Source organism: Peromyscus maniculatus, chromosome 9, assembly GCF_049852395.1.
Source record: "Peromyscus maniculatus bairdii isolate BWxNUB_F1_BW_parent chromosome 9, HU_Pman_BW_mat_3.1, whole genome shotgun sequence".
NCBI classification, from domain to species: Eukaryota; Metazoa; Chordata; class Mammalia; order Rodentia; family Cricetidae; genus Peromyscus; species Peromyscus maniculatus.
This window is the reverse complement of record NC_134860.1, coordinates 48187795-48199871: the sequence shown is the minus strand read 5'-3', so window position 1 is coordinate 48199871 and position 12077 is coordinate 48187795.

Sequence of the window (12077 nt, the reverse complement as noted above, 5' to 3'; positions counted from 1 at the left end):
TTATCATATTCACCCATACCCCACTCCTTCCCATACTTCCTTCTGGATTCATCTTTATATCGTCATCTATATTTTCCTTAAATTATTATTGTTACCTATATACATACATATGAATATATAAATACAATCTGCTGAGTGTATTAGTGTTGCTTATATGGATTTATTTTAGGATGACCACTTGGTTTTGGATAATCAATTGGGGGGCTCATCTTTGAGGAAGACTGATTTTCCCTCTCTCAGCAATCATTAATTGCTTATAGCTATTTATCTAGACATGGGGCCTTGTTGATATTTTTATGCATGCACATTGGCATGTCTACTGGCATTTCTATTCTGTAGGTTCTGTCTGGGTGACTTTATTATTAAGATTCCATAATAATATGGAATTATTTTTACCTTCCCTGCCTAATATAGAAGACACACTCTAACAGCAGACATACTGGTCTTCTGGCTTTTACAATCTTTCTTCTCCCTCTTCTGAGATGTCCTCTGAGCTTTAGGTCATACCTAGGGGGTTTAAAATAAACTTACAAAAATCAGTAGCTTTTCTATATAACAACAACACATGCTAATAAAGAGATCATGGACACACTCTCATTCACAACAGTCTCAAAGAAAATACAACATTTAGAAATAAACCTAACCAAGAAGGTGAAAGATCTCTACAATGAACACTTTAAATCCCTGAAGAGAGAGAAGAGAGAGAGAGCGAGATAGAGAGAGAAATTGAGGACCCAGAAACAGAAACATAATGAATACAGATTGTGGTACCAGGAGTTGGGTATTGCTGTGAAGAATTAGATCATTTTTAGTTTTGGAGGATGTGGAAGACTTTGAAACTTTGGATTAGAAAAATAGTTGAATGCTATAAGCAGTGCTTAATAAACCATTCTGGTAGGAGCCTGGAAGACAACAGGGTGGAGTGGAGTGCAGATTGTGGAGGCCCAGCTCATGAGGTTTCAGAGGAATAAGGTCCCTATTAATGAGAGAGTTTTCTTCTTGAAGTGGATGGTAATTAATACAGAGACCCACAACCAGTCATTGTACAGAGAATAAGAGGCTGTGGTGTGCTCAGCCCTAAGTGGGACATCTGTCCTACACCTTAGTCCTCAAGATTTGGGGGTATCAGGGAAGATGGGACAGAAAGATTGTAAGAGCCATAGATGGTAAATGATGACAAGAAAAAAGTGTTTTCTGGACACACAGGGCAGTTGCACATACAAACTCATGCCAGTTGTGACAGCACACACAAGACCTGTGCAAGTTCAAGTCAGACCAAGTCCCATCGTAGAGGGGGACATATTGTCATAAAGTCCTACCCTAGATGAGCAACTACTGGCAACTGACAGGTTCTGTTAGAGGGAAAGTTAGTTCTCTTTATAGATAAGACCCCTGGTAATCCAAATGTGATCCAGGTTGGGTCCCACACCCAAAAGTATTTGGGAAGCACAAATACTGTGGGTAAAGAGAACACAAAGCGCCAGGCGGCGGTGGTGGTGCACGCCTTTAATCCCAGCACTCGGGAGGCAGAGCCAGGCGGATCTCTGTGAGTTCGAGGCCAGCGGGGTGTACAGGCACCAAAACTACACAGAGAAATGCCGTCTCAAGAAAACCGAGAGAGAGAGAGAGAGAGAGAGAGAGAGAGAGAGAGAGAGAGAGAGAGAGAGAGAGAACATAAAGCTAATTGATGTGGGTATGATTCAGGAGGAGTTGGTAGAAGCAAGTGAATATGATCAAAGTATATTGTATGGAATTCTCAAAGAATTAATAAAATTATTAAAATTCCTACTTGTCCACATTTTAACAACTTATATCCCACTAAATTGGGAAGTATATAAGAAATGGATGTGTTTCTACACTCAGAGGAGGTTCCAAAATTAAATTAAGATGAGATAACCAACTTAGGCCTCTAACATGTGAGTAGGTCGAAGCAAGATTAAAAAATGTTGCAGCTAAAAATGTTCAGGTTCACACAGACTCACTGATAAATTCTGCCAGACCTTTAAGGAAGAGCTCACAGACTGTTTCATAGATGGGAACGGGAAAGAACACTGATAAACTCTTTCTAAGAAGCCAGTATAACCTTGATAGCAAAGCTAGATACAGCAACAACAACCATGACAGAAAATTGTAGGCTAGTTTCCCCCATGAACAAACAATGCTCAGTCAGTAGCTCAGGCTTATTACTAACTAGCTCTCACACTTAATTTAACCCATAATTCTTATCTATGTTTAGTCACATGGCTTGGTGCCTTCTCTCAGAATGACATTCTCATCTTGCTTCCTCTGTGTCTGTCTGTCTGGTGACTCCTTGATTCCATCCTTCTCCCTCCCAGCATTCTCGGTTTGGCTGTCCCACCTATACTTCCTGCCTGGCTACTGTCTAATCAGCATTTTATTAAACTAAGTAGAGTGACAAATCTTTAAGGTGTACAAGAGGAGCGTTCCACAGCATTTCCCCTTTTTTGTATAATTAAAAACGAAGGTTTTAACTTTAACATGGTAAGATTATGTACAACAAAAACAGTTATCAATTAAGAATTACAGTAACACTAATCCATTTGCTTTTGGCAAAAATAGAGAAAAATACTTAATTATCTATCTTATCTTGGTGAGTCTAAAGTTTTATATCTAATTTGCTTTCTATTATAATGAAGGAAAATTATAATTACAACTAGTTAGTCTTCAACTCCATCAAAGACTCCAGAAGGATGTAATGTTACCTAATGACAGGGACCTCAAGGTGCCTGGACAGTCACCCAAAGTTCCTCTGCAATGTTGGGGCATCCATCTGTGTCCTACAGGCCTAGCATATCTGACAGACTTATCTGTGAAGCAGGATTTTTGAAGAATTGTCCCACCCTGTCTTGGCAGAGTTCTGCAGTCATTTTCTTTTATGCTCTGCTTGTCCAGTTTGTACAGCGTACTGTCAGCAGTTGAGGCAAGGGCACTTTCTTTGCCCACATGGCTAGCTTTTGCCACAAAGAAAACAAACTCCATATGGAGTTCAATGCCCACCATCCTTTTTGAAGTAATTGGTGCTGCCAGAAGCAAACATGTCTCACTGTCCAGAAAAGTCTAAGTTCTTAAAACATTTTAAATGCCATATTCTATAGGTCTTTGAAGTGTTTTAAGGTTGCCTATCTATCTGAAATATATCTCTGTATGACCTTGAAAATATACCTTGAAAACACTATTAAGTTTGCTATTATAGATGACTATTATTCTGTATTTCTTAATTATATATTATATTCTTTAAATGAGCTGCATAAACATAATACCCTAAACAAGAGTAGAAATATACATACAGTATAACAAAATTAACTTTAAATTGTATCAATAAGCTAAAATCCATACTGATACAAAATATGTAAGATTAATCATTGTTCTTTTGGATTAAAGTAGATTTAATAATCTACCTCCTTTCCCCCATCATTTCTGTATCATATCCCCCTTTCTTCTTTCAGAAAGGGATTGACTATGACCAAAAACAATTTGTAACCAAACCTCCTAAACACAGACAAGCATCCATAATCCATTTTTTTGGGAATGTGGGCATCGTTTTCTAGGCTACTTTCTGCTGATTGGGTCAGGGGAGGCACCGTTAATCTTATGGGGACCCTGAGAAAATATAGGATTATGGTCAAGTTCTGATTAGAATAGTCTGTGAGGCTGGACCATCTCAGTCAGAAGCCTGGAAGCTTTTCTGGATGCAGAACTCAGAGGAGACTGCAACAGAGGTGCTCTGAAATGTTTGTTGGATCATCTGGGCCATCTGTTCCAATTGGAGATTTTTCAGGGTGATTTCCTTGATCAAATCTGATTTTTCTTAACCCAGAATGAATCCACAGCCTCTCATTTCCTGTGGAAATAAAAGCATAACCTCTTCTCCAAAGTAACATATCTTTTGACTTAAATTTTGAAGTCAAGGCATTTTCAAAATATATAGGTTGAATTAATACAGTAACATTTATAATCAAATGTCTCTTAGCAGCTGTTGCTCCTTCCTCAGCTGGCAATCAATTGAAATATAGGACAATAACATACAGTATCCAGACTCTCTGTGTATTTTCCATTTTTATGTGGCTTTTAAAAATATTATTTTACTCCTTTTTCAAGGACTTTATTATTTTAAAACTATATATTTCTTTTTTATGACTGTCTATACCTTCTCCTTACTCTCCTAAGCCTATGTATATTTTTAAACACACTGTAACGCGATCATAGGTTGTTTTTTGTTTTTTGAATCTGTCTTTACTGCATATCTATCTTATTCTGACTCCATGAGCATTTACGCTGCTAAGTGGGCATGGCTAGGACTAAAGCTGTGGCTTTGGCGGCTGGCTCCGCCCCAATCCTTGGTTCCTTGAGAATCTAGTCTCATGGCAGAGGCCATGTTACTGCTGCAACTCTGAGAAGTTTTTGGGTCAGCACTGCCACTGAGTAGTGTGCCACCCACTCATGAACTCTCTTAGTGTTTGGTAGCAGGTTTTTGCTGATAATGCTGAGTCAGGAAGCCCTTTCTTAAAGGAGCCGAGCCTCTGCTTATTGTCAGCAAATAGAGCCCACCAGAGAAAAGACTTGAAATTCCTAGCCACTCTCCCATGACCATGCATGCACTGGCAAGATGCTTAGTCATTCCAGGGCCTTACATCCTACATAATCTGTGCGCTGCATGATCACATAATTTGCGTGCAGCATGATCATGCAATCTATGTGCACGCATGGTTTCATAGCTACTTAAGCCCATATGCGCATGTGCAGGGGGAACCTCTAAAAAAGGGGGTTCTTTCTATCCCTCTTCTCTCTCCCTGCATGATCTTTCCATAGGCCTAACACATCCCCTCTGTTCCCCTTCTCCTAATAAACTCTTTTTAAAAATTTTTTTTTAAAATTTAATTTAATTTTATTTTACAATATAATTTAGTTCTACAAATCAGCCACGGATTCCCTTGTTCTCCCCCCTCCCGCCCCCCTCCCCTTTCCCCCAGCCCTCCCCCCATTCCCACCTCCTCCAGGGCAAAGCCTCCCCCGACGATTGAGTTCAACCTGGTAGACTCAGTCCAGGCAGGTCCAGTCCCCTCCTCCCAGGCTGAGCCAAGCGTCCTTGCATAAGTCCCAGGTTTCAAACAGCCAGCTCACGCACTGAGCACAGGACCCGGTCCCACTGCCAGGATGCCTCCCAAACAGATCAAGCCAATCAACTGTCTCACCTATTCAGAGGGCCTGATCCAGTTGGGGGCCCCTCAGCCATTGGTTCATAGTTCATGTGTTTCCATTCATTTGGCTATTTGTCCCTGTGCTTTATCCAAACTTGGTCTCAACAATTCTCGCTCATATAAAACCTCCTCTTTTTCGCTAATTGGACTCCCGGAGCTCCACCAGGGCCCTAGCCGTGGATCTCTGCATCCAGTTCCCTCAGTCATTGGATGGGGTTTCTAGCACACAACAATTACGGTGTTTGGCCATCCTATCACCAGAGTAGGTCAGTGCAGGCTGTCTCTCGACCATTGTCAGCAGTCTATTGTGGGGGTATCTTTGTGGATTTCTGTGGGCCTCTCTAGCACTTTGCTTCTTCCTCTTCTCATGTGGTCTTCATTTACCATGGTCTCCTATTCCTTGTTCTCCCTCTCTGTTTTTGATCCAGCTGGGATCTCCCGCTCCCCCAAGCTCTCTTTCCCTCGACCCTCACCCTTCATTACCCCCACTCATTATAATGGGTTTTGTTGTGTCTCATGGCTTTTCTCACATGGTGAACAGTGCCGCTTAATGAATAACAATGACGGTTACCAAGAAGCTGAGTTTGACTCCGTTTTTATGTGTTTAGAATCTCTTTTTTTAAGCTTCCTCAGGTTTTATAGAAATTCTTGCCAATTGTTTGGGTGCCACATGTAGCTGAAGTTTCTCTCCCACCTGCCTGTTCCCAAAGACCCAGCACAAGATGTTTAACTAAGTGACACCTATTGAATCTTGACTTGTAACCAGTGACCTTGTTTGGTGTTGCCAGTTACAGATGATGATAAGGTATATGGAACCTTCATCAGTAGAGTGATTTCTATCTATTGCGAAGATAAGTTTCCTTGATGAGGGATGAAAACCACTTGTCTGTGGGTATATATAGGACAAACGTTTATAGATTGTTGTTAGCAATTATACTGGTTTAGTAAACTTGCAGTTGTAGATTCTCCTCCAATAACTATGAATGACTACACTCACACTGAGTAGTTAGCTAGGTTTCCATTTCCAGGCATGGTTGAGGGAGGCATAAGTTCAATTAGAGAGCTGTTGGTTTCTGCCAAGCAATGCATGACATAACCACACCTTAGGTTTATCCTGCCCTACTGGTAATTGATGTGGTTCATAGGTGTCATAACTGGATAGAACTATTGTCTGTGTCCTTCCTTTGGAAGATTATATGGTACCATGAAAGTTAGTCCTCAGGGAGGGGGCCTTCAGGTCAGTTCCAACTCAGTGGTCTCTGGGCCTTGTTTCTGAAGTGCACGGTGTCTTTAGCAGTAGAGGCTAACTTTCCACTTTTTGGGGGTAACCAAGGACAACAGCAATAGGCTCCTAGAAATCCTTGGCCAGCAACTCAAAAGAGGGCTTCTCGTGTCTGATAACTTTTTTTAGGTTGTCTTTGGCTCTTGCCAGGGGCACTATCAGTCCAGAATAGAAAAGTTTATTACAACAAGATATGAATATTTATACACTGAATTGAATGCATTATAGTTTTTTAGGTAAGTAATTAATAATATGATCCTTTGTGGCCTTTAAATACATCTATATTGTCATTTGATCCACCTCCCTCTTTCTTCTGCATTTAACTCTCTTCCTTTTCTTAAAGAGCCCCTTTTCCTATTTTACCTATTAGATAACTTGTATCTTGCTAATCCCCTTTACCCCCTCCCATCTTCTTCTCCTTCCCAAAAGAACCCATATTTTATCACTTCACCTATCAGATCACTTGCTTCCTGCCCGTCCTTTCAAATCACTTTTCACCTTCTTCTGTATTTACCCCCCTCCTTTCCCCTAAGTACTCACCCTTTCCCATTTTCCTGATCAGATTGCTTGTACCTGGTTATCCTTTTCTCCATTGTTCCTCAACACCCCTAACCTGTCAATGGCCCTATTTCACTTTCCTGGTTTCTGTAGTTACTGTAGGCTAGGTACTCCCATCTGAAGATTTGGAGCTAGGAGCCTCCAATAAAAGAGAATATGAGAGTTTGTCTTTTGGGACCCTGTTACCTCATTCATTGACTATGATCTCTTCTAGTTCTATCCATTTGCCTGCAAAATTCATGATTTCATCTTTCTTTACAGATGAATAAAATAATAATATTCCAAAGTGTATATGTCCATATTTTGTCATCCATTCATCAGTTGTAGGGCATTTAGGTTGTTTCCATTTCCTTGCTATTGTGAATAGAGCAGTAATAAACATGGCTGAGCTGTATCTTTGGAGAATGATGTTGAGTCCTTTGGGCATATGCCAAGAGTGGTACAGATGGGTTGTATGGAAGATTTAATATTAGCTTTCTGAGGATGCTCCACACTGATTTTCATGATGGCACCAGTTGACAAACCCTCCAATAGTGAACAAAGGTCCCCCACTCTGCATTCCCTCCAGCATTTGTCATTGGTTATTTCGTTGATCTTTGCCATTCTGACTGGAGTAAGAAGAAATCTTAAAGCTGTTTTGATTTGCATTTCCATAATGCTAGGGGTGATAAACACTTTTTTTTTTTTTGGAGAATGTTTAGCTGTTATTTCTTCTTCTTGTAAGAACTCTCTATTCAGACCCCAGGCCCATTTTTCTAATAGGTCACTTGTTATATTTCTTCTTCTTCTTTTTTGGATAGTAATCCTTTGACAAGTGTATAACTAGCAAAGATTCCCTCCTATTCTGTGGGTTTCCCTTTTATCTGACTGACTGTTTCCTTAGCTGTGCCAAAGTGTTTTAGTTTCATAAAGTCCCACTTATCAATTGTTGGCCTTAATTCTTGAGTAAATGAAGTCCTAATCAGGGAGTCCTTTCCTACACCTACATCATGGGAGGGGTTGCTCATGTTTTCTTCCAGCAGTTTCAGGTTTCAGATTTAAGTCTTTGATCCATTTGGAGTTAATTTTTGTGCAAGATAATAGATACTGGTCTAACTTCATTCTTCTGCATGCGGACATCCAGCTTTCCTAGCAACATTTATTGAAGGTGCTTTCCTTTTTCCAGCATATGGTGTTGGTGTCTTTGTCAAATATTAAGTGGCTGAAGTTACACGTGCTCATGTTGGGTCTTCAATTTTGTTCCTTGGGTCTACTTGTCTGTTTTTGTACCTGTACCGTAATTGTAATTGTTTTTATTACTATGTCTCTGTAATGTATCTTTTTTTTTTTTTGGTAAACATTTCTGTAAAGTTAGTCAAGATACATAATTGACCCAGAAACTTCAATAGGATGATTTTAAAAACTACTTGAAGGCTGTCCATGTACCCCAATCACACTCATTGCTCACTGGTCCCATGTCTTCCTCTTTCCACTGTGGCTTCTCCCTCCACCCCCATATATTGTCCATATATTCACTGGAATTTGGTCAAATTCCTAGTGGCCAGCTCTCTAAGGAAAGAGGCATCTTTGCCTGCATCTATGACAGAAGCCATCTACCGAGGACAGCCCGGTGGTGGCAGGAGTCAGATCTCTTGCCTCCACTTCACCACCTGCACTGCAGGGCTGTGGGCCAGCGAGCTGTGGGGTGAGTTCTTCTTCCATGGGTGGGACCAGCTCTCTTATACCCATGCCATCGCTAGTGCCCCTGTAAAGGGCAGGACTAGTTCTCCCACAAAAGGTAGGGCCAGCCCTCTCACTTACAAGACTTCAGGTGACTTCAGGTGGTAGCCCAGACCACAGGGGATCATATGAGCTTGGGAGGTAACATGGGTGTGGACATCAACATGGCCCTTTGCTGTTTCAGGAGCACTGACCCACTCATGGCCATTAGTGGCTGCATGGGCCACGAGCCTCTGCATGGACTCAGGTGGTTGCTCATGTTACCCATTTCAGCTTGGTGCCCTGAGGCAGCAAAGCCTGAGAACATCACCAAGGAATGAATCAGTGGCACAGACTATATATGTCCTCATGACTCTTAGGCTTCATCACAGCCTAGGGAAGTAGTATGTACCTGAGACATTAACATGGCCTCCAGTGGCACCTCGGGCCATAGCTGTTTTTTTGAGGTTTAATTCAGAAAGTGAAACTTTCTTCATCTAGGGCTTCTGCTGTTGCTCAGAGCTAGGGGGATCCCGTGACCAGATGGCAGGTTCAGAGGCTTGGTCTGCATCTGTGTAAGCTCCAGGCTGTTGTATACCATCCCCTTGGGTCCTACTGGGCAGTGACAGTGTTTTGCTCTCAGCCCTCTTTCTCACTGGTCACTGCCATCAAGTCTCCAGTTTCACCTCTCTCCATAGCTCATGCACCGCTCCATTAAATCCATTCTCCCCCCCCTGCCCCCCCCCCCTGCCCCATCACATATTTGGTCTTTGTAGTGGTGTCTGTCCTGCCTCCCTGGGGACCTCAAGGGCACAGAGCACTGCTTTCCTGGCTTCTTTCTGAAACGTATCTTAAGATCTGGACTTTAAATATCTCAAGCATTGTTCCTTTTTCACAGGATTACTTTGCCTATCTGGGGTCTTTGGTGGTTCCATATGAATTTTAGGACAGTTTTTTTTTTTTTTTTGGTTTTTTTTTTTTTTTTTTGCAAGAATGAGATCAGGATCTTGATTAGAATGGTATCATATCTGTAAACAGCTGTTGGAAGAATGGTCATCTTCAATTGTGTGGCTTGATCTGTTTGTGGGGCCTCTGGCAGGGGGACCAGGACTTGTCTCAGGTGTATGAATTGGTTTTTGGAGTCCATTCCCTATGTTGGGATACCTTGCTCAGCCTTGATGCAGGAGGGAGGGGCTAGGCCCTGCCTCAGTTTGGTATGCCAGACTTTGTTGACTACCCAAGGGAGGCCTTACTCCTTCTGAGGAGTAGATAGAGGGTAGGTGGGGGTAGATGGGGAGAGAAGGGGGGTCGGGAGAAGGGGAGGGAGGGGGAACTGGGGTTGGGTATGTAAAGTGAAAAAAATTTAAATTAAAAAAGAAAAGAAAAGAAAAAGAATGGTCATCCCAACATCTGCCAATACATGAGGATGGGCTGGATTTCTTTCCATTTTCTACTATCTTTATCTGTCATTTTCCTCAGAGGTTTCATGGTAGATGTCCTGTGCTTCCTTGGCTAGGTTTAGTCCTAGATACTTTATTTTCTTTGAGGATATCATGAGTGGGATTGTGTCCATAATCTCCTTTGGAAGTTTGTTGTCCAGGTATTGACAAGCTGCTTATTTGTGGAAGATGATCCTGTATCCTTTCACATTATTACACTTGTTTATCATTTCCAGCAGTTTTCTGATGATAGCATTTTTGTGATCTCTGATGTATAATATCATACCATCTGAAAATAGGGATGGTTTGACTTTTTCTCTCCCTGTTTGTATCCCTCTAATTTCCTCCTTTTGCCTTATTGCTCCAATAGTACTACAAGCACAACATTGAAATGGCGTGGGGATAGTGGAAACCACTCTCTCATTCCTTCTCCATTTAGGATGATGCTGCCTGTGGATTTCTCCTATATAGCTTTTGTCATGTATGTTAATGCTAGTTCCCTCTAGCCATACGACAGTGTCCTTTACCATGTGTAAACTTTTCAGTTTTATGAGGTCCCACTTATTAGTTGTTAAGACTTAGTGTCTGTGCTCTTGGTATCATCTGCAGAAAGTCTTTTCCTGTGCGAACAAGTGCAAGCTGTACCACTGGTGCTAGGTTTGTTGGTTGGATGTGGTATGGGTGGGCTAAGGACAGGAAGTCTTCTCAGGATGGGCTGGCATACAGTATGTGAGTCCAGGGACAAGATGGGGGTGTGGGAACAGTCAAGACAGTACTAATCAGAATGAGCCTGTGGAAAGGGTGTGAGACCCTGGATAGGTCTGAGGATTGAAGGGAGTGCAGGTGGATTAGGTTGAAGGAATTCACCATACTGGACCCGGCCACAGGATGTGGGATCCTGGGGAGGCTTGGAGCTTAGATGTGGTATAGCCAAGTGGAATAGAGAACAAGAGGGAGAGTAAAAGTGGCTATTCTGACTTTGTGCCATGTATAGTGACTACAGGGTCTGTGGTGGCAAGTATGGCTGGGATTGATAGCCAATACCAAGGAATGGAGATGCGCCATTCAAGATGTGGGAGCTGTCTGAGACAAGTGGAAACTGGACCGGGGAGAAAGAATGGAAGAGGGGAGGCAAAACACGGGTCTTATATAGCTTACTGAGTCTATACCACATGTTGGCTACAGGGTTCTTGGAAGCAAGTGTGGCTTAGGTTGGCAGGGCATCCCAAAGGAACAGGGATGGTATTTTTTTGAGGCACAGTCTCACACAACTCGAGCTCCCGTTTAAAACTTACTATGTAGCTAAAGATGATCTTGAACTTCTCATTCTCTTGACTGATGGGATTACAGGAGTGTGTGATCAGTATGGCTGTATTTTGCAGTGCTGGGATTTGAATCAAGGAGTTGAATATTAGCAAGTATTGTAGCAAGTTTAAGTCTTCTATATATGGATACCATTTATTTCACAGTACCATTGGTCATGGAGGTTGTCCTTTCTCCATTATGTTTTTGGCATCTCTGAGAATCAGTTATCCAGTTTATGAAATTATTTCTGGGATATCTATTCTGTTCCTAGGTTTTATAGCACTGGTATGCTTCAGGATTGCTGTGGCCCTACTATGTGTCTTGATATCTTGTATTGTGATGCTTCCAGCTTTGTCTTTTTCTTTATGTTTTTCAGCCCTTTCCCACTATGCTGTGTGTATTCTATCAAATAAAAGCATGCAAAGACATCTCTCTATCTTTGCATGAAGATAAATGTGACATTTATCTTAAATATAAATTTCTCTTCACAAAGCAATGATTACTACAGTTGGCTTATTATGGGTCAAAGTGAAATTCAACATTCATTCATTTGATTGATTTGAACCATGGTAGCTT